Source organism: Triturus cristatus, chromosome 8, assembly GCF_964204655.1.
Source record: "Triturus cristatus chromosome 8, aTriCri1.1, whole genome shotgun sequence".
In the NCBI taxonomy this organism is placed as follows: domain Eukaryota; kingdom Metazoa; phylum Chordata; class Amphibia; order Caudata; family Salamandridae; genus Triturus; species Triturus cristatus.
Window position 1 is genome coordinate 45598363 of NC_140591.1, and position 23216 is coordinate 45621578.

A 23216-nucleotide genomic window follows, 5' to 3' on the forward strand; every position below is an offset into this window, starting at 1 on the left:
CGGGGGAGAAGCTCAGGGATGTTTTAAAATTGAAGATGGGTGTACTAAAACCCCATAAAGGCTCGGTGTGTTTGAAAAAAGTGCAGTGCTAAATTGTGAGTGATTAAAACTGGCTACAGGGTCAGCTATAATGCTACTTTTAATTCAGCTGCCCTGTGTCAGGATTAAAACCAAAGTATTACTCGTAGTACAAGTGGCAGGATTCTGTGCTCTTACAAGACCAACATGTTTCAGCCTGTTAGACCTTGATTCGTGTCACGGCTTTCTTCAAGGTCGGTAGAGTAGCTACTGCTTAAAAAAAAGTGAAAAGTGTGTGTAGTAACATTGAAAGAAATTTGATAAAAATAAGTGAGACGATGTTGAACCAGAATCGTTTTTACTGTTCAGTATGTTCGACGTATACCTTAAAGTGGAGACAACTGGCAACATGCCACATAGGTGTGCACAACTTCATATCATGAGTACACAGTTAGATCCTGCATGCATTAGAACAATATCATCACATTCCCATATTAGAAAAATGTGTTGCACACTGGATGCGTGACTTACCCTTTGAGGTGTACGGAGTTCACCACATCTGTGTCAGGGCCACTTGGCCAAATGGTATGTGCGCTACAACCTGTAGAGAGAGGTTTGCAGCGTTTTAAAAACAGAAAAGCCCAGGGGGGACAAGTATGGGGAAAAAAAGAAAAGGTAAAGGTGAAAGAATCGCATATATCAGAGCATATGCACATTTGAGCTAGTTTTGACACAGTTGACTTATGGCAACACACTGAAACCAAACCAAACAACCAGGCCCAAGCAACACAGGCGCATAGGACAGAGACGCAGAACACGGCACTCCGTGACTCCATCCCCTGCTGGGATCAGAGCGCTGTCTACCCCGGAGGGAGAGGTGTCAAAAGCCCTTACCGGCCTATGTGTGGCAGGGGTGTTGGTTGGTAAAGGGTCGTAAAACAAAGGCAGCACCCCGGAGCACCGGCGCCCTACTGAGTGTAGAGGGCAGCCAGCTCGTATGGCCAAGGACTAGAGTGGGGGCACGTCTGCAAACATAGAGAGGTGTCTCTAGAAGGGCGGAACAAAGGGTCTTGAGGTGTGGGACAGAGGGAAGTAGCAAACACCGCGTAGGTGAAAGTGCTCCAGCATGGAGTGCAGAATCCCTCCCTCCGTCACAGACCAAAGATCTCACATACACACATTATCCATACGTTCGCTGGTGGGGCCCATAACACCAACATTCACTCACCATTAATCCGTGTTTCTTGGGAGGGGATTATCCTCCAAACGCTGGCATGAAAGGAAATACCACTTTACCCTAATGAGTGACAAATCTACACAACCTTCTGATACTCATTAGGCCCTGAACTTCACCTTTAGTATTCCTCTCATATATTGGGATGGATCAGTTAGTTGCAGGTTTAGCTTCATTTCTAATTCTCTAATTAATCTTTTCGTTAACACATTTTCAATGAATAAACAACCCAACTCATTTCTGTAGTTATTCAATTTCAATCTTTATCTAAATAATGCAAATTAAATCATTCATTTAATCAAGTTGCCATTCATATTTACCTATTCTGGCTAATTGTCGTTCTCTATGTCAAATCTGGCAGTCTCGCAAATCTGTGCCCATCAAATTTAGTAAGTTCAGTTCATCAGGAGTTTGGGCATTAATTCAGTCTGTCAAAGATTCAGGCAAACAGCTGTCCTGCAGTGTCACCGTCCTCTCCGTCAGCATAACGTCAGGAAATCGAGAAAGGCCAGAAACGAACCCGCACCAACCTCTCTATTCTACCATAATTTATAGTAAAAATCATTGACAAATTGTATCGAAAACGGGTCTTCAAATGTTCTGATTGGTCAATTGAAATCGTCTGAAAGGATTCTCACCAAAATAAAGTCTCTGAGGTCATTATTCTTGATTGTTCCGGTTTTTTAGAAGCACATTATTGTTCTTTCAGGAAAGCTGGCTTGTGTCCCAGGGCAACCTTGAAGGGTACAGTCTGGTTAGGGTCATGACGAGGCCACTGTAGCTGGCGTCAGCGCAGGCGCACTTCACCCAAGCCTTGTTCGGCGTCGGCAGTCGGGTTAGGCACCAAAGGCAGCCATTTTACGATAGGCCCAAATGGTCAACTTAAGCAAAAGAAACACAAAACGTAATTAATACATAGAGATGACTAAATAAAAGTTATTCCCTCACTAATGCCCATATGTGGTGTATTTATTTAGCATCAAGCAAAACTTAAGCGGGTTTATACTTACAAAATAAAGCACAAAACGCAAATACATCACAAAAGCGACATTTATCATGCAATATTCTACTTGTCTATCATTAGTATGCGTACATAATTTAGTTTACGATTTAATAAAGTCATGCAAAGCAATCCCACGTGTATTTCAGTCATTAATAAGGTTGATTAGTTAATTCCACTTCAATCCATTAATTCAATTACAATTAATCAATTAATCTAATTAGTAAACATGCAAAGTGGGGTGGGTATACAACATTTTTGCATTACCCGCTCCAGCAAAAGCGCGGCAATTACTGCCAGTAGTACGGTTCCATGCAGGTCGGTAACGCTCGTCCGGTGACAGGAAGGAGAGCATTGGCCGAACGCGAGGGCGTATTTAAAGTGCCCCGTGATTGAATAATGGAAGACACCTGGCAGCAATGCTTTCCGGAAGTCGGCCAGAAGTAGAGGATAGCTGGGGATGTAGTTTGTTAGTGCGGTTGTCAAAACAACCTGTACGCGTGTAGCGTGTAATGTATGGCAGAAAGTGTCGGCGCGCTGCTCAGTGAACAGAGACAGGGGGCAAGCGACCTCACTGTACATGTATATAATGGATAGAGAAGGGCTTGAGTTGCCAAGGTGAAGAGGCATCCTCTGAATGATTTACTGGCGTAATGCGATCAAGGAAAGATGGGTGCAGCAGAGTAGGAGACAGTAAAGTTGCAAGCACCGAAGATAGTGCTAGGGGTACGCAGCGTGTGGAGGGTGGAGGGGGGCTTGAAATGCCAAGGTGGAGAGACACCATCTAAATGACAGATTAGGAATAGACCCGAAACGCATAAAGCAATCAAGCGATGATGGGTGCAGCGGAGTGGGGGACAATAGTGCTGAAAGCCCCAATGAAGGCGCTAAGGGAATGCTGCAGCCTGGGGTAGCCGGTGATGACCGGTGTGATGAGTGTGTGCGCCCACGGTCCATTGTGGGCAACACTGGAGGGTGTGTAGGGCGCAGATACCGCCCGTTGGTGGCCATGCAATGCGTTCAGAAGGCCTATAGCTGGAACTCGGGAGGACCGAGTCCTGGGATCATGCATGGATGCTGTAGAATGAGGCTATGTTAGTGACAGCCAGGGGATGTCATCATTGAGTCCCGTGCTCGCTGTGTTCAGTCTATACACCCACCTTTGCTCTCGCCTGAGGAGTTTAGTTGCCAACCCAGGTGTGGTTGCGTGCAGGTCAGGTTTGTCAAGAACAGTCCAGCTCAGTGTGTCTGCTCCATCTTGGAATTCAAAAAAATGTTTGGTAAGTTTTATTATCTGTTTGGCACATCTAATTGCGCTCTTGTGTTCAAGGATGCTGGTTCTGACTTTTCTGGTGGTCATCCCCACGTACCTCAACCCACAAGGACAACTGATTAGATATATGACCCGTTCACTATTACAATTGGTGTTGTTGTTGTAATACCACGGTCTGGACGTCCCTATGTCTATACTTTTAATCATTTTGGTTTGGGCGCATGCAGCGCATGACCCACATGGGTAATGTTCTTGGACACTGGGTAAGTTCCATAGAGTAATGGGTCTTGGTGTATTTGTAGGCACAGGTCTAGTATGAATCAAGGTGTCCTTAAGATTGCGCCCCCTTTTGTACGCAAAGAGGGGTTTGTCGAGGGTCAGTTGTCCCTTATTCGAAATGTTCCTGTTATGTAAAATGGATTTTTTAACTATGTGTGAAAGGGTACTGTAGGTGTTGACGCATGCTAACTTGGACGAGCTCTCTTTGTCAGTGGGCTGTTCTAAATGCGCTTCCCTATTGTTATTCAAGGCGCGTTTGGAGCTTCTCTTAATTAGATGTGCTGGATAATGTCTGTTGAGGAGGTTGTTCCGTAGCTTGACAGCATGAGTGCTATATTTCTAGGGGTGGGCGGAATTGGCGGAAGGCACTTCCGCCAATTCTCACGAGAATGCAAGCAATTTCCGCGATCACGCGATATTTCCGTGATCGCGGAAATTGGTGCTTCCGGCCTGCCGCTGCCGCCCGCTACAGGTTGTGTACGTTGCCAGCCACGGCGCCGACGTCCCTGGGGTCCCTCGAGTCAGCTGTCCATCGTAGTGGGGGAAAGGGCGGAAGATGTTGCCCACCGCTGGTGTGTGGGGCGGGGCTTCCATGCAGTTCACATGCCGTGGGCCAGAGACGCCGCGGGCCAGAGACCGATCAGAGCAGCTGGTGTCAGGAACTGCACGGGGATTGCGCGACAGGTAAGGACCACAGCTAGTTTTTGACGGTAGATATGGGGAGAACAGCACACCTGCCCAGCCTCGACCTAGCTCCCGAATGTATTGTGCCGATGAATGCGTTACTGAATTTGAGCTTCAACTCGGGCACCTGCTTTATTTATATCTGTAAGTGCTTGGCCAGGCAACAATTTCCGTTCCCTCCCGGTCGGAACGCGGAAATGTCGAATTGTCGCAATTTCCGGGAGCGGAACGGAAATTGTCGCCCACCCCTATATATTTCTCAATGCTGGAGCAGTTTCGATGGAGTCTCAGAAACTGCCCTTATGGCAGATTGTCGCGCAGCGATTTCGGGTGATAGCTCTCATATTGGAATAACGCATTGCGGGCCGTCGGTTTCTGGTAAAGTTCGGTTTCTATAGTTCCTCCCATAGGGTAGATCCACAGATCCAGGAAGGCCATTCCTTCCTCGCTATATTCACATGTGAATCTTAGATGATCATTCCTGTGATATAACCAGTCATGGAAGAGTTTGATGGTAGAGTCATCTCCTCGCCAGATGACGAGAATATCGTCTATGTACCTCTTCCATAGGATTATCTGTGTGAGAAATGGATTGCCCCTCCCAAGGACAACACCTTCTTAGAACACGTGCATGTAAAGGTTCGCTAGACTGGGTGCGAAGGTGCTGCCCATGGAAGTTACTGAGATTTGGAGGTACAGCTGTGTCTCAAATTGAAAGAAGTTTTCTTTCATTGCTAGTTTGGCACAGTCCATGATGAAGGCGATCGGTGTGATGGACTCTGGTTGATGTTCTGTCAATAGTTGTTAAACCGTCGCCAGAGTCTAGTTCTGGGGTATACAAGTATACAATGATTCAACATCAAATGTAACCAGGTAGTCTGTTAGTGGATCAAATTCTATATCTTCCAGGAGGCGTAGCACATCTGTGGTGTCTTTCAAATATGTGAGCATGTTACATACCAGTGGTCTGAGAAAAAAGTCCACAAATTGTGACAGTGGTTCTAGTGCAGAACCGATACCAGTGATGATTGGTCTGCCTGGAGGCAGAAGCTTTTTGCCCAGCCAAAACCAGTTGTGTCCTCTCTGGTGCAGCTTCCTGGCAGGAGGTGGATACGTCATTGTCCTTGGCAAACCAGGCCCATCCAGGTGTGAAAGAAATCTCCTCCCCCTACTCTGAATGCAGCCCAGTTATATTCAGCCCAGCCCAGCCCTGTCTCACACTCGAAAGGCAGGACACACCTCAACCCCCCAAGTGGCTGTCTGAACAGAATGCACATCCCCAGCCCCTGTCACTCCAAAGCCAGACAGTCAATACACAACCTAGCAGAGTCACACTGGATGGTTAGGCAAGAAAATACCTACTTTCTAAAAGTGGTATTTTCAAACCCAGAATGTAAAAATCACCCTTGCTAAAAGATGCATCTGAACATTCTGAGTTAAGGCATATCAAACTTTATTTTCCTATCTTGTTCCCATGGGCAGTTATGCTTATAAGATGTTATAAACAAACTCCCCATTCTATCCTATGGGGACAGATAGCCTTACAATAGTGAAAAAATGAAATTGGCAGTATTTAACTATCAGGACATGCCACACACATCAGGGCATGATCTGTTTTTCACATACACTGCACCCTCCCCACAGGGGTACCTTGGGCCTACCTTAGGGGTGACTCACATGTAAGAAAAGGGAAGGTTAGGGCCTGGCAAGTGGGTGCACTTGCCAAGTCGACCTGGCAGTACCAAACTGCGCACAGACACTGCGGTGGCAGGTCAGAGTTACATTTACAGGCTGCTTATGTGGCTGGCACAATCAGGGCTGCAGGCCCACTACCACCATTTGATTTTCCGGCCCTGAGCATACACAGTGCACTGTTCTATGGACTGACTAGTAAGCCAAATATGCCAATAATGGAAACAGAAATCCATAGCAACAATTTACAGAGAGAGCATATACACTTTAGCACTGATCAGCAGTGGTAAAGTGCCCAGAATCATAAAACCACCAACTACAGGAAAGAAAACATACAGGGGGAAGGCAATCTATCCTGGCTAAATTGTCAAAGTTTGCTCACTCTAATGCCGACTCAGCTGAAGATAAACCGGCAGAGTCTGAGGTGAAGCAACCGACGCCTGCTGAGGGCCCTTCCCTCGTTGAAGTAATGGAGTAAATGTCATCCACCATGGCCGCCAGACGGTGAGGAGCTCCAGGAGGGAGCTCCGAGGCTGAGGATTGCTCAAGCGAGCTGTAATCCTTGTTTGGCCTCGTATCCCGTACATTTTCCCCACTGATGTACAAGGTCGCTGTAATAACCTAGCAGAGTACTTCCAGGACAAGGTACAAGTGATTTACTCAGCCTTTCCGGCAGTCGCCACTGCGGACCTCGATGCTTTGACGAAAGAAATTGGAATACGTCGTGGTCAGAGCTTGGTCTCTTTCCCGCCCCTGGATTTAGATATAGCAACGACCTTACTTAATAAACTTAAATCAGGGTCACCTAAAGACCAGGCGCCCCCCACGGTGCTGCAAAAGGTTGCCTCAGAAGTAGCCCCTGTATTGGTAACTCTTATTAACTCTTCATTGGCAACAGGCAAGGTTCCTCCACTTTGGAAGGAAGCAATGGTGAAGGCCCTGTTAAAAAAACCTGGTTCTGATCCTGAGGTAATGGCAAACTATCGCCCTATTTCTCTGCTCCCGGGAACAGCTAAAATAGCAGAGAAGTATGTTAATTCCATCCTCTCCACTTATTTAGAGGAACATGACTGCCTGCACCTTACACAGACTGGTTTTAGATCTCGCCAGGGAACTGAAACTGCCTTGATTGCCGTAGTGGAGGAGGCAAGGAAAATTATGGACTCTGGAGGATCAGCTGCAATAATTCTCCTTGATCTCAGTGCGGCTTTTGATACCGTCAACCATCAAATTCTTATTGCAAGATGTCATGAGATGGGGATAAACGGTACCGCACTGAGGTGGATTGCCTCTTTTCTGGAAGGTCGGACATTCCAGCTTTTCGAGGAGAATGTTACCTCCAGGATTGTGCCTTTGAAGAGTGGAGTGCCTCAGGGCTCATCACTTAGCCCCACTCTTTTTAATATTTACATGTGTCCTTTAGCCAAAATTGTAGAGGCATTTGGCATACAAATTGTTACGTATGCCGATGACACTCAGTTGATCGTCTCCCTTAAAGACGCAGGACAACCGGGAAGCAATCTTTCCAGGTGCCTTGAGGAAATATCCGTTTGGATGAAAAAGTCCTGTCTCCAGCTGAATGGGATTAAAACAGAGCTTATGCTGCTTGGTAAACCTTTACTCCCAGGCATGCCGTTGGCTTGGCCTGGGTGTATGGGAGACCCGCCGATTCCCAAAAAGCATATCAAGAGCTTAGGAGTCTGGCTGGACACTAGACTTGACATGAAGATTCAGGCTATGAAGGTAGCCGGGTGCTGCTTCGGGATTATGAAGTCAGCACGAAAGATTCTGCCCCTTCTCCCGTTTCAAGCAAGAAGACTACTCCTCCAGGCACTGATTCTGTCACGTTTGGATTACGCTAATGCGTTATATTTAGGAGCCCCCCAGTTCACATTAGGTATACTACAAAAGGTTCAGAACTGTGCGGCCAGAATCCTCCTGAAAATTCCTCGGAGAGAATCAGCAAGAAGTGCAATTAGACAGCTACATTGGCTTCCTGTCTCGGAAAGGATTAAATTCAAGGCCCTCTGTGTCACGCATAAGATCATGGCCGCGAATGGCCCTTTAATCCTTCGAAGGATAGTCTTTCCATATCACCCCAGAAGGCATCTGCGCTCTGCAAATAAGCGCCTTGCTATGGTACCAAGAATTGCCAGGACGAGATGTGGAGGTCGTTGTTTCTCTTATGTCGCCTCTAAGACATGGAACACCCTCCCAGACTCCATCCGTATGGAGGAAGAATACCTGCCTTTTCGACGGCTTCTGAAAACGCACCTTTTTCCTATGGTATAATCTGATCTGCCTAGTCGTCTGGTTTCCTAGCGCTGGGAGGCCTCAGGGTAGCCATGCGCTTTATAAATGCCTCTTCTATTCTATTCTATTCTATTCTATTGGACCCCCGAGCCGATATCGGAACTTTCGACCCATGCTGGGGAACCTATCTGAATGAGGACTCACTGCCAGTGGCCGGGACGCTTCAAGAAGGGACAGGAGAGATGCCCCGGCAGATCAATGGTTTTTGCCGCATCCCTGGATCGATGGTGGTGACTGCGGCTCAAGGTGAGGCTGGGCCTTTGTTTTCGAGTGTGGCCCAGGTGGCACTGCCGATGGGTGAGGGCTCGGCTGGCTGGAGTGCCTGACGAGACTTGTTCCAGGTGCGGACCTGGAGTCCACTTGAGGTTCTCGCCCAGGCTTGAGAGGCCTGCACTGTACCCTCACCCCCCCTGAAGGCACAGCAGATACTGTAAAAACATGGTTGGTGGGGCCCTGACCTCTTGTGATTTAGGAGATATACTGCTAGAAATGTTTTACACTGCAGTTAATATGGCACTTTAAAGTTTAGTGTATATACCGCATAAAATTGTATGATAACTACCTCCCTGCCTTATGCTTGATTCCGGACTGTGCCTCTGCATTTCTTCTTCAGCCTGAGTCCTGATTGTATCTCGGAATTTCTACCGTTCAACCATGCGCCCACCTTACCCCACCCGGAACTCGAATCTTGTGCGCTATGGACCAAACTCCTGGTCCATTAACTACCCAGACAAAATGACCAGTAATGCAAAAAAGAACTTCGAGCATAGTATTCTAAAACAACACCCGGAAACACTCATTGTAGATAACTACCACACAGCGACCAACGGCAACACGAAAACTAACTTCATTTTCTACACAAATCGCCCGGCTAAATGGAAAACCACCTTCTCTCTTCACCTTCAAGTCGCCAAGTCAGTAATCATTCCCTATGGAGAAAAAATCTCCACTACCATCTCCCCGACCTTCAAAGGAGAACTCACGATCTCCATCTACAGAACTCAAATCATTCTCATACAGGCCACCAATCCGCACCTCACCACTTTTGACCGCCACTTCCCCACACTTCTTTCCTCGTTAACTCAACTGAGCCGTCAAACCATATCCCCCCAACCCACCATCACCCTTACTAATAACGTGGAACTGATCCCATCTCCCTGCCCTGAAGAACCTCTCTCCAACTCATGGACACTCACCATCACTCACTATAATCACACTACCCCTATCATTACTCTCCGACGCCAAACACCCACAACTATTACATCTACTGAGCACACTAGGAACAACAAACTCACAATTAACAAACACTACAAGACCGATCTAGATCTTGACAGCTCAGACTCTAACCTCTGCCCTCCCGTGACCGAAATCCCCACAGGCACTCTCCGCTCGACCCGTGATAGTCTTAACCCTCCCTCACAAATTACCTCTTCCTCCAACACAGACCCTTTTCCCCCGACCCTTACGTTCCCCATGTCCAACGTCATCTTCAATCCAGTGGTCTCTCTCCCCCCTACTACCACTGCACACTCCCCTGCCGATGTCCCACATCCACAGACACAACCGGTCTCCACCGATTACCTCACTGACAACCCCCGCATCATCCCCATGGCCAACGTCGTCACCAATCCTTTAAACTCGTTCCCCCTATTATCACTACACGCTCCCCCTCCGCCGTCGCACACCCACATAGACAACCTGCCTCCACCGCTAATCTCATTGACATTCCCCGGAAATCTGACTTCTTACCTAGAATTTCTCTCCCTCCTCATTTGGACAGTAGACCCTCTACTCCTCCTTTGAACCCCTTGAATGGGAGAATTACTAATCCGGCTCCCCGCGTCCAACCTCTCCCCTCTCCTAACCCCACTGACTCTGTCCAATCCCCAACCCCTGTTCACTCTCCCTCCAAAGACCCAAGTCATTCTCGGCCCCTGCCTAAAACCTTAAGCTTTTTCAGCTCAATAGCACAGCAACTGAACAGAATGGAGCTGAAAATTAACTCCCTTGCTGCTGATTTCCTATACTTACAACAAGATCTTCTCAACAGGACCAAGCTGCCGTGCTCCCTCTCCCCGGGTAGATTTCCTCCCACCATACTCAATACCGCTCCCTTGGCCCCTCAGTGCACCCCTCGTCCCTCCAGTCCGTCAGCAAGTCAGGCACTTCGACCCAACCGGGATCGCCAACCCTTTTCGATACCGAAACCTGATGAGATCAACTCTTACCTCACTGTGAGCCAGAAGTCAGCCCCTTTCCCCATCCCTGTTATTATCGGCACTAACAGAATTCCTAAAAATGTCCACTCGCCTAGACCTCCTGCTCAATACTCCTTTATCCACCTTACTCCCCCCATCATCGAGGCTCCCCGTCCTCTCTCTTGCATGCTCCTCAACTGCAGATCAGCAGTACAACACGCCACAGACATTGCTGAAGCTCTACTCGCTGAAGAAATTGACATCGCTTTCCTCACTGAATCCTGGCTCAATGTCCACTCCACACCCATTCTTGACATTCTCACCCCTCCAGGGTACTCCATCATCAGACAAGACAGACCGATCAAAATCGGGGGGGGGGACTAGCCATCATCCACAAGGCAGGAATACAGATTACCAAACTTAAACCTGCAGAATACCTATCGTTTGAATACCTGGGTGTCGAACTCAGTGCCAAGGGCACCTCACCCATCAAATTCCACACCATCTACCATCCTCCTGGAGAGCGTACCTTTTCCCCGAAGAACTAACAGACCTAATATCACGGTTCTCCATGACAGACACTAAAGACGTGTTCCTGGGTGACCTCAATATCCACTGGAACGACCCAGAAGACTCCACTGCCCAGAACCTATCCAACCTACTTGAAATATATAACCTCAAACAACTCTGCAATAAACCAACTCACATCAAAGGTGCAACACTGGATGCGATCATTACGAACAATGATCTGGTCTCTCTGACAGTGATTTCTCCCATTGACTGGTCCGACCACCACCTCATTCTGTTCAAGATTGATGCACTTGTCTTCCACCAACCTATTCGTGATGACAAACCTAAACACTGGACCAGAAATATCAAAGCAATCCCTTTATCCGAACTCAAATCCAAGATATATGCCCATCTTCAACTCCAACCCTCATCATCGACGGCCGATGACCTCACTACACACTTTAACTCAAAAATGACAGAGGTTCTAGACCAAGTAGCTTCTCTCAAACTCAAACAATTGAGGCAAACCAAATCTAAACCCTGGTTTAACGTGGTTCTGAATGAGGAAAAGCGTCAACTCAGACAAACGGAAAGGTCTTGGAGACTAAACCCCTCGACCTTACACCTAGCGCAACTTAGATCTGCTCGGCAAGCATACAAAAAACACATTTTCAGTGAAAAGGCGTCTTTCTTCCGCAGCCAACTAGATCTGGCAAAAAACAGACCGAGAGAACTCTTCAACATTGTCAAAAGCCAAACTAACTACACTCCCTCGCAAGAAATCAAAGCCACCAATGAGCGTTGTGAAGAAATTGCCACCTTCTTCACTAAAAAAGTCTCGAAAATTGATCAATCCTTCATCCAAACCTCTAACCCTCCTTCCCTCTTAACCTGCCCCACTCTAACCACCCCTGATCATTCAGAAAGAGTTCTTACCTAGGACAATCAGGTCTGCCTCCAGCTAAAAAACAATGCGCATTGGTCCGACTTTGAGCTAATGTCGGATAATGAGGTTTTCAGTATAACTTCTAACCTAAAACCTTCCTCCCACACTTTGGACCCCATCCCATCCACAATCATAAAAGAACTTAACCACACTATTTCCCCTTTCTGGACAAAAATCATCAACGCCTCTCTCACCTCAGGCTGTGTCCCAGACTCCCTTCAACTTGGACAAATCACACCCATTCTCAAAAAACCAGGGGCCGACCCTAATGATCTCAACAACCTCAGACCTATATCCAACCTCCCATTCCTTGCAAAAACATTGGAGAAATGCATTCTCCACCAACTCAACAAACACATTGATGAGTTCAACCTCCTCGACACCTTTCAATCAGGATTCAGGAAAGGCTGTAGCACGGAAACAGCTATGCTCAACGTCTCTGACGATTTTCACAAGGCTTTAGATGAAGGTGATGCCTGCCTACTCATCCTTATTGACCTATCTGCGGCATTCGGCGCAGTAAATCATCCAGCGCTTCTGGAGACCATGTCGAAGCGCTCCGGCATCAATGGCACAGAACTAAAATGGTTCACCTCCTTCCTTCAACACCGCTCGCAACAAATTAGAATCAACTCCTGTCTCTCGAAGCCAACAAAAGTCACACTTGGGGTCCCACAAGGCTCGATCCTCTCCAATCCCTCTTCAATCTTTTCATGGAGCCCCTCACAATCATCTTTAAAAAAGCTGGAGTGAATTACCACCTTTACGCTGATGACACCCAAATCTATTTCAAAATCAAGTCTCCCAGCGACATCCAACACCTCAATGCCACTCTACCCGAGATCCAAACTTGGTTCAACGCTAACCACGTAAAACTCAATCCAGATAAAACAGAACTAATCCTATTCTCTCAAAAAGCAGCCATCATCCAATTCAAGAGTGGCTCAAGAATCTGGTCGCCCTAAACTGCCCCATTGTCCTATCCGACTCAGTTAAGTCTCTAGGCATCACCCTTGACAAGAACTTATCTTTGGAGGCCCACATCAAAAACTCTGCAAAAAGCGCTCTTTTCTCTCTAAAACACCTCAAGATATTGAAACCTTTTCTTCCCCATGATGACCTCAAGACAGTAGTCCAATCCCTAGTTCTCTCTAAAATCGACTACCGGAACGCCATCCTAACAGGGACTCCAAAAGCTCACCTAGCCCCTCTAAAGGCAGTGTTGAACATGGCCGCTCGACTCGTATCTGGAGTAAAAATATTTGATCACATCACTCCAGCTCTCAACTCCCTCAACTGGCTTCCCATGGAAGGGGGTGTATTTACAAACAGGCCTGCATCACACACAAAACCCTTCACTCTCCGGCCCCTAACTACCTGAACAACAAACTGGTAAGAGCAGGTCAATCCAGATCGCTGAGAAGCTCCAACTCACTCCTTCTTATTCCTCCGAAACTGAAAAAGAAAACCACACTATACCGATCGTTCTCTGGCAACGCTCCCAGGATGTGGAATGCTCTCCCTAGAGTCCTCAGATGCAACCCCTCCTTCTCTTGTTTCAAAAGGGACCTGAAAATCCATCTCCTTAACAAATACTTTCCTGACCAACGTCAACTAACCTAGACTTTAATATCCGAGTTTACTCCTCTCTCTTAACATTCAAGGACAGTTGGCGACCGGAATGTGTTAACCACCTTATCTTCCATGCTGTATTTGTTTTATCCCTGGTTTTGCTTCCTTACTGCCTGCCTACTATGTAATGCAATTTCTGTCTGTTTTTCTTACAGTATGTATGTAAAGCGCTCTGATACCTACGGGTCAAGCTAGCGCTATATAAAACTTTTAAAATTAAATAAATAAATAAATAAAATGAGTATGTCACCCTGCAAGGTTTTCCAGGTCCATGCATGACTAGCTGTTCTAGACTAGGTATTTTGTTTGAATTCTGGGACTTGTAGACTTTTTTTTATTACTTTATAAAACCAGGACTACAATCCTCTGACAGTAAAGAGGCTACGTGAGCTAATCTCACACTAAACATCAGAAACTTGGCAGCTGTACAGGGTGGCAGGTTGGGAAGCCCCTGGTTAGCTGCAAACAGCTTCTCCAACAGTAATGCAATTGCTTGCAGCATTGCCAGATAAGTTAATGATTCACCTCAGGGGACAGCAACTTCACTAAATTGACTGGGGACAGCCGTTCATGGATATGGCAAAGCCACACATGACTATGGCCACATTACTGGTTCCAGCAGGAAAACAATACCTGGACTTGTTGCACTGCAAAGATCAGTGGTGTTGGAGAAGAGTTGTTACATTGGGGAAGTGAATAAAAAGCACATCTTGCACAGAGCTTTGTGTCCATGCATGCTGCATTTCTGAGTGGCGCTGCACAGTGCTCTCGTGGGGCACTTCCCAAGATCAGGGCTTTTAAGTCGAGAATGGGGAAGCTTTCTGTGTCCTGTTCACCTTCATACTGTGAATTCCAGGAGACACCTAGCAGTTTGTTTGCACTCAGGGTAAGCAGTCCAGAGGAAAGAAATGCTTTGGTCTCTGAAAGAAAAGAAAGCTGGAGGTGAGCTCTGAAGGTTAATGGACATGGAATAAAGACTTGTGTGTGACCTACACGTCATAAGCTCAACTCCCTCGGAGATAGCCTTGTTGTTTTTAACTTAATTGTGACATCTTGGTAAGGCACATATCTCAACTCACCCTCATTTGGAGACTGCTACCCTCCGTTTCAACACGTTCCACCTTCCAAACGAGTGAAATGCCTCTCATAGACTTCAGTGGGATCACCCACCCTCAAAACATGCCCACATTCCAAAAAGCAAAATAAAATTGCCATGTACATTAGTTTAAATAGATTAATCCTCCGGGACCTCTCAAACTCACCCTCCTCCTCAGGGGCTAAAAGGTGCTACCACTGGATTATACTTTGGTACTTCACATCTCTCGGATCATGGCCTTTCACAGGTGACGTTCTAGGGGTCCTTGCATCCACCCAGGTGCTAGCCTCTTTTCTTCACCCGTTTTGTGCTTTGTGTTACATACTGTAGCAGTATTTCTGAAACTCTGACACTGACTATGGCGCTTGGACCAGGCCTGTTGGTTGAGATTATAGTTCACAGAGTCCCACCCAACATAGGATCACAAGGGTTAGCAGGTATAAAAATATCATTTAAATCTGTACATTTTTAATATAAATTCAATGCAACTAATATAAACTCGACTAAAAAATTCCAATGCAAGTCAGTTCTAAAATACTTTAAAAGGAAACGAGCAAAACTGCTGAGTTTAAATTTCTTTCAAGAGTCTCAGCTCAAAAATATCCTGTGATTCTGGGCAAATCACTCAATCTCTCCCTGCCTAAAAATGAAGGCGTCCGACCTTTGTGTAACTGGGTCTCATATAAAGCGCTCTGGTACCTTTGGGTCGAGTTTGTGCTATTATAAAACTGCACAAAAAGCATAAAATGGCCAAGTAGGAGTTCGTCCCTTGCTGGAGCTGTCAGTACAGATGAAACTATGAACTAGATAGATCACTCTGTCTGAGCATGCGTGGAACACCAGTTTTCTCTGAGCAGGCGTGGAATGTAGTGCTTTTTCTCTGGGCATGCGCAGTCATAGTATGCCTTTTCCACGCCTGCGCACTAGCCCCGTCTCTTCCATCCCTGCTTTGCTGTTTCTCCTTCCTCTCGCCGCTCACGGGTCACAGTTCACGCGGTAAAAATGAGGGAGAACGGATAGGAGGAATGAGGGTCAGGAAACCAAAACAAGTGAGTGATAGTGTGTGCAGTGACTCTCAGTGCTGTAGGGAGGAGGGTCTCCCTATAAATATTAGTGCCCTTTCTGTGGTGACAAGGCCGACCTTGAGCTGGGGCTGATTCAAGGCCGACCCTGTGCTGGGGCTGATTCAAGGCCGACCCTGAGCTGGGGCTGATTCAAGGCCGACCCTGAGCTGGAGCTGATTATAGGCCGACCCTGTGCTGGGGCTGATTCAAGGCCGACCCTGAGCTGGAGCTGATTCAAGGCCGACCCTGTGCTGGGGCTGATTCAAGGCCGACCCTGAGCTGGGGCTGATTCAAGGCCGACCCTGAGCTGGGGCTGATCGTGGAAAGGCCAAGAGCTCCATTCAACCTCCATTCGCCCTAATGTTTGTTAAAGAGCAGGTTGGCATAGCTGCCAAGGTTTCAGATTGCTAAGTGTGACCTGTTCAGAATTTCAGTGTAATTATGAGTAGCAGTTCAACGACTATGAGTGATAATATCTCCATCACCACTGACCAGACTCACCCCACCGTCACCGGCGAGTAAAGTGCGACTTCAACTATATCGTGCTGCTCATCAGGGCTCCTGAAAAGTACAGTGCACTAGTAATGTACAATAACATAAGTTCTAAAAAAATGTGCCCCTGTCTACTGATGTAAACTCACACGCTGACCTGAAGCCATTCTGCCAGTGCTAAGGTGGGCCCCACTCAACACGGCTTGTATTTATAACCCAGCACCCTTTAAAGGGGACCTAATCCTAATAAAAGATTACTTGAATGCACCGACACATAGAAAGTAGAAAGTGGGGGTGGGCTTTGATCTCTGATAACCAGAGTTCTGTAAAATGTGTATCGGGGGTCTAGGCGGTCAGTTTTTTTTTGTAACCAGTCCCAAACACCAAGTCAGCGCTGTTGACTTTTGTTCAGTGCACAGTTTTTACTTGCGCACTGGTAGTGTCATTCTTTAGTACCACAAATACACCATAGTACCACCTGCATTTTCGAGGCCATTGCTCTCAACCAGTCAAGTTGTGAGAGTCCCCTGACAATTAAATGGCAGGCTAACTCAAAATTAAGAACATTTAGGAACTTGAAGTTGTTTTAGTGAAGCCAGCAAGGCTCAGACCCACACAGACAAACAGGCACAGGTGCAAGGTATCGCGGTTCACTCAGGGCACAGACAGTTTCACTCACTGCACAAAAGTACCTGCATTCCTCATGGGAAAATAGGCGCACCAGGCAGTTGAATTGGCGTCCAGCCTCGTGGTTGCAACAACTCCTAACACAGCATGATTATTTCCCTCGTATTCCTTTTCCATTCTATGCCCTGAGTGTAAACACAGTCTCGGGGTACGGCCAGTTGGGTCGGTCCGCTTGCGGATAGCACATGCCAGCAGCTATCTGCCATATTGCAATGGCAGAAGTATGTGCCACATAGGCACGCAAAGAGCCCAGGGGTCGAGTCCCTGACGTCGCAGGATACTGTAGCGTGGTAAGAGCTGGATATCATTCTCCCATCAGCACTTACACTAGTGCAGACTCTAAAACCATTTTCAGACTCTAAAACCATTAGGAATGCTGCCCGCCCCCACTCGTGTCTCAGGAAACACGAGTATAACTAAATTCAAGAGTGCCTCGCTCGACTCACAATGTCTTGGTAGAAACTAGTGACGTTAATGCCACGTGATGTCTGGTGCCTCTAGCAGCTTTAGATCACGGTAATGAGAATGTTAGGTAAATGTTTCCAATACAAGCAGTGCCGGAACCAGCCCCAAAGCTGCAAGCAGCGCGAACGAACTGGGCTGCCAGCTTTGATCCGACCTTGCTAATTAAATTACCATACTGCAGGACTCCAACTTGACAGCTGAGGAGTCACTAGAATGCGTGATAATTATTTTGAATGCTGTGATGCGGGGACTTGCATTAAAATGCGTTAGGCTAAGGCGCGATGCGTGGCACTTGGCAGGGCTGTTATTCTTAGTTAAACTTATCCACAATACTTGGTGCCTAGTTATCAGCTTCGGCATGTTCTTCTTTTTCATGCAGAACTCCAAATCCGTAAGAACATAGCTTAAAATTTCAGGCACAGTAGAGTGTTTTTATTACAGCACAAGAGGTTTTTGTTTGTAGCTTTATATAGCGCAAACCCGACCCAAAGGTATCAGAACACTTTACATGAGCACCAGTTGCGTTACAGATGGGCACGTTCATTTTGTTAGGCACAGTGAGATTAAATGATTTGCCCAGTATCACAGGATGTTGAGCGTCCCTAGCCCCTCTGATAACTATAACACTGGCAGCATTAACAATAATGTAGAACGTTGCGTATGGGCTAATTCCATTCATTAACAGTATTTATTCACAGTAACATTCTCAATCAATACCTGCATTCATTATTGCATCAAGATTAAAAGGTTATTGAGACACCAAAGGCACATGCTCAACCATTAAAATGCACATAGAATGTCCTCAGTATTCTTGTAATTTGATTCTAATGTGGACGTCAAATAATGAACTTGAAGTCTCAGAATTTGGTGGACGGGGTACTCTGCCACAAAAGTCTGCCCAACTAATGACCTGTTCACTCTATTTAGAGTCGGGGGACCATCATGATATCACTGTTGGTGTCCATGCGGGAAACAATCAATCAATCCAATAGGATTTGTAGATCGCTGCGTATCCAGGCGCTGGGGGATGCTACTGTTTAGATGAGTTAATTAAAAAGCCAAGTGGCATATTTACAAGGGCTTTATCTCTGCTTTTTTGGCTTACAAAGCCAAAAAAGCGTTGATAAAACCAGCGCCCTATTTACAAGAGGGTGCTAACATGCATAATCGCATGTTAGCACCCTTTTTTCCCAACTCCTCACTTTGCATCTCTAATGAGATGCAAAGTGGGCGTTACTGGGCGTACCCATAATGGACTACTTTGCAAATATTGCTGATGTTTACATTGCAATATTTACAAGGCAGCCCACATGATTTTAGCACACATTAGAAAACCTAACGTCTGCTAAAATCCTGACTTAGCCATCCCTAACATAGGGGGTGGATTATGCTGTCCCTGTGGGTCGTATCAGCAAGTTTATCGCCCTTTTTCAGGGAACATCGCTGGAAAACCAGCAATGTTCCCTGCCAAAGGGCGATAACCTTGCTATCTCTGGAATGTTTATCGCCCTGGAGTAACGCGCTGGCCGCTGTTAATATGTCCCCAAGTCTTTAGGACCTTCCAGAACTCCTGCAAGGTAGGGAAGTATGGAGGTGGAGGGGACGGCCATTGCAGGACTTGGCTGACAGTTGTGGGAATGCGCATCCACCGCTCCTTCTTCTATGGCTGCAGGCAGTGTGGGCCAGGAAAAGGGATGAGGAACGAAGTATGCGGGTAGGTTGGTGGAAGTCCACCCTGTGGTTGAGGTAGGCTAGGCCCTTGTTATGAATGGCTTTGTAGGCGTGGCTGAGCAGTTTTAATGGAACCGTTTGCTGATGGGGAGCCCGTGTACGGCTTTGTGGTGTGGGGAGATGTGGCTCTGCCTAGGGAGGTTGAGAATGAGCCTGGCTGCTGCGTTTTGTATGGTCTGGAGTCTATTTAGTAGTTGAGAGGTGATTCCCATGTAGAGGGAGTTGCCATAGTCCAGGCAGCTGGTGAGGAGGGCTTGGGTGACGGTGCGTCTGATTTAGAAGGGGAGCCATTTGAAGAGTTTTTTGAGTAAGCGCAGGGTGAGAATGCAAGAGGATGAGTTTATCTGCTTCTTCATCGAGAGCTTGCTATCAAGTATTATTCTGAGGTTTTTAGCATGCTGTGTGGGTGCGAGCCAAGCTCCGTTGGCCACCAGGAGTCGTCCCACAGGGAGTTGCTTCTCCCGAAGATGAGTATTTCTGTTATGTCTGTATTGAGTTTGAGGCTTCTACTATGCATCTAACCTGCAACATTGGCCATGCACCTGTGAATGTTAGATTTGGTATTAATCGGATCTGAGGGGAGTGGGAGGATGAGCCGAGTGTAATCACTGTAGGAGGTTATGTTCATGCTGCGGGATCTGACCAGGGTTCTCAGGGGTGCCATGTAAGTGTTGAAAAGGATTGGACGTAGAGAGGATCTTTGTGGAATTCCAAAGATTATGTTTTCGGTCCCGAGTTGAAAGGTGGGAGGCGGATGATTTTTATTCATCTAGCGAGCAATGAAGAGGCCCATTAGAGGTCTTTCCGTTGAACTCCCAGTTCATGGAGGCCGATCAGGAGTTCGTAGTGAGAAAGTGTTGCAAGCTGCGGAGAGATCGAGAAGGATAAGGTCGGCGGTCTCTTCCCTGTCTAGGAGGGTCCTGATGTCATCTGTGGTCTCAATTAGGGCCGTCTCAGTGCTGTGATTTGAGCTGTCGCCCAGGCGAAGGACCTGGTTGTTTGTTTTGACGTCTTTGATCTGGTGGTGGTAACTGTTGAGGGCTAATTTTAAGTTGTCACGGTCCGTCTTTGTTTTTGCTGGTGTGCCAAATCCTTTCAAGTCACTTACAGGAGCGTTTGTGGGATTTGAGCTCTCATGTGAACCAGCTGTGGTGTTTGGAGGATCTGTCGGATTTGGTGGGCCTGAGGGAGGCAACTTGGTCAGTGCATGTGTTGATCCGTGCATCAAAGGTTCCGACTGCCACTTTGAGGTTGGTGGTGGCATATGGGGGCTAGAATTAAGTACAAGGGAGTTGGTCCAGAGGACTTCTGTTACTTTGCTCCAGTTCCTGTAGGTGGTGTTGGGGGGGCAGCTGGTGTGCAGGGGGTGGTTGTTGTGTGCAAGTGGCCAATGGAGTGGACTTACCTGTTGATTTCAGTGGAGTGGCCGTATTTGATTCTGTCCCTGGCTGTGAATATGGTTTAGAGAGTGTGTCCAGTGATGTGTGTGGGATCCGTGACTAGTATGGAGGATCTCCATGCTCTCAAGTAAGTTGACTGTGTTGGTGTCATTGGTGTTTTCCAGGTGGAAGTTGGGGGCACCGAGGAAGAGGAAGTTTTTGGAGTTGATGGTTATTGGGGTGATAAAGCTGACGATAGTATTGCAGAAGGCAGGGCATGGTCCAGGCGGTCTGTAGGCGAGAGTGTCTCTGATTATTGTTTTGCAGTTAGTGTTATGTGGAAATTGAGGTGTTCCATGCTGTGGGTGGGAATGTCTGTGCAGTTGGGGGATTCTTTGTGGATGATGGCTATTCCACCACCTTGTTTGCTGGTACGGTACGGTAAATTATCTTGAATCAGTATGGTGTGGCAATGCCGATGTCAGGTGCCGATGCCGGGTTAAGCCATGTCTCGATGAGGATAATGGAGGTGATGGTGTCCCAGATCTCACTGATGTGCTTGTGGAGTGATCCGGTGTTGATTAGCAGGCATTGGAGTTGAACTGTAGCAGTAGTGGGGGGCGTGGCTTGGACTCGGCCGAGCATGGACGCGTGAGCTGAGAGCTCCGTGTCGGCCTCGGAATTTCTCCTGAATTCCTACTTCCCCAGCGGCGCTGAGGACTCTGAGGCGGCTCCTCTGTGCTTGTGGGTCGCCTGCCTGCGGATCGCGCGGGTTGTCGGCCCCGGGAGGCTGTGCTGATCGGCGCCGGAGGCGGGTCCGTCTGGGAGAGACCCGGCCATCTTGATTTGGGCCTATGCGGGGCCTGCAAGCCGTGGCCTCGCGTACATTGGTGGCTGGTGAGGGTGATCGTTGCCCCGGCTGTGGTGGCGCCCGGCCCGTGCTGCGGTGCCCAACTGCGGAGACCGGCGGAGTGACCTGGGTGGACGCCTGAGGCCGTTGGGAGCTGCTGGCGCACTGTTGGCGCTGCTGCGTGTGCCAGCTGCGGAGGCCCAGGGACGACCACGGGACTGTCGGCGGCTGAGGGGGACCGGGACTGGCGGTGGTGCCCTGCGGATTGCCCTGGTGAGCAGACTGCGGCCTGATGTGGGACTGGTGGCGGAGGTATTAAGTGGACGCGCCTGGGCTACTAATCTGTGGGCTTCTCCCCCCTCGCCCCCCCTGCTCCTGGTGTTATGGCCTAGGGGAAGGCCTGGCTACGGGACGTTTCTGGCGCTGGAGAGAGTGCTGCGGCGGGGGATCTTGCCCGAGTGACATCTGGCCCGCGTTCCCTTGCAGGAGTGGCCCCTGAGGAGTGCCCTGTGCTGCCTGCTTCGGGGACGCCGTAACTCTTTTGGAGGCGTGGTGATGACTGTCCCCCGGCCGCGCTGCCGCCAAACGGGGCCTACTGAGCGGGGCATCTGGGTGCTGGCTGGATTCCTCCGTGGAGGCGGTGGACCCTGGTGGGTGACTGCGGCATGCCCGGTGCGGCGGCTACTCACTTTGTGGAGTTGCCCGAGACCTGACTGAGGCGGACGGCTGGCGCTACCACGTGGTGGACGTGAGAGGCTCCTCGCGGCTGGGGCGTGCTGGGGCTCTGGTGGTCGGACCATGGGGAAGCCGCGGCGCGGCGTGGGGGCGGCCCCGCTGGATCGAGCGGAGACCCCGCCGGACCCGCAGGACCAGGACCCGGCTGGAGCACTTGCGGCGGGACTGCGGCAGCAGCAGATGGACCGGATCCTCCAGGCCATTTCTGATTCGGGGGAGGCGCTACGCCGGGACATAGCGCAGGTGTCCACTAGCCTCGGGCTCTTGTGAGCGGACCATGGCAAGTTGGCCAACCGCGTTGAAACCGCGGAACTCAAGCTGGTCGCGTTGGAGCCGGCCCAGAAGGCGAAGGAGGCATCGCTGGGGGATTTATCGCATAGAGTGCACCTACTCGAGAAGAGGGCCGAGGAGGCAGAAGGGCGTAACAGACGCAGCAATGTTCGGGTGGTAGGCCTCCCCGAGAGTATCGAAGGGGACGACATGATCGGCTACCTTGAGAAGTGGATGCGAGAGGTGGTGGCACCGGAGGGCCTGTCGCAGTTTTACACCCTTGAGAGGGCCCATCGGGTACCGGCCCGCCCACCGGCTCCAGGTCGCCCCCCGAGACCGGTGGTCGCACGCTTGCTCCATTTCAAAGATCGCGACCTCATTCTGCGGGGGGCCCGGACATCTGGCCCATACAAGGTTGACAATGCCCTCGTCTCGCTTTACCCCGATTATTCTCAGGAGGTTCAGCGGAATCGCTTTTCATTCATGGCAGTTAAGAGGGCCCTTCGAGCAGAGGGGCTCCAGTATGCCCTGTTCTTCCCGGCCCGCTTGAAGGTGATGGTGGATGGGACTGCTCATTTCTTTGATGCGCCCGATGACGCATGGAGCTGGCTGGAGCGGTACCGCGAGGGCCAGAGTGGAGCTGGACGGCGGGCCTCGGAGGCCCGGAC

At 48.6% G+C, this 23216-nt stretch overlaps 1 protein-coding gene and 1 long non-coding RNA gene across 2 annotated transcripts in view; one reads left to right on the plus strand and one right to left on the minus strand.

Moving 5' to 3' along the window:
• Nucleotides 1-1890: 1890 nt before the first annotated feature.
• On the minus strand, nucleotides 1891-15675 carry LOC146799981 (uncharacterized). The gene is made up of 3 exons (XR_014967611.1): nucleotides 15575-15675; nucleotides 3413-3509; nucleotides 1891-2133 (listed from the first exon to the last, which is right to left on the minus strand). It is a non-coding gene; the product is annotated as an uncharacterized LOC146799981 (long non-coding RNA).
• A 123-nt stretch (nucleotides 15676-15798) lies between these two features.
• Nucleotides 15799-23216, plus strand: part of LOC146799982 (uncharacterized) — a 263851-nt gene continuing 256433 nt past the window's right edge. The window contains exon 1 of the mRNA XM_085620925.1: nucleotides 15799-15924. The gene's annotated coding sequence lies outside the window, so the exon portion shown is untranslated. The remainder of the gene's footprint in view (nucleotides 15925-23216) is intronic.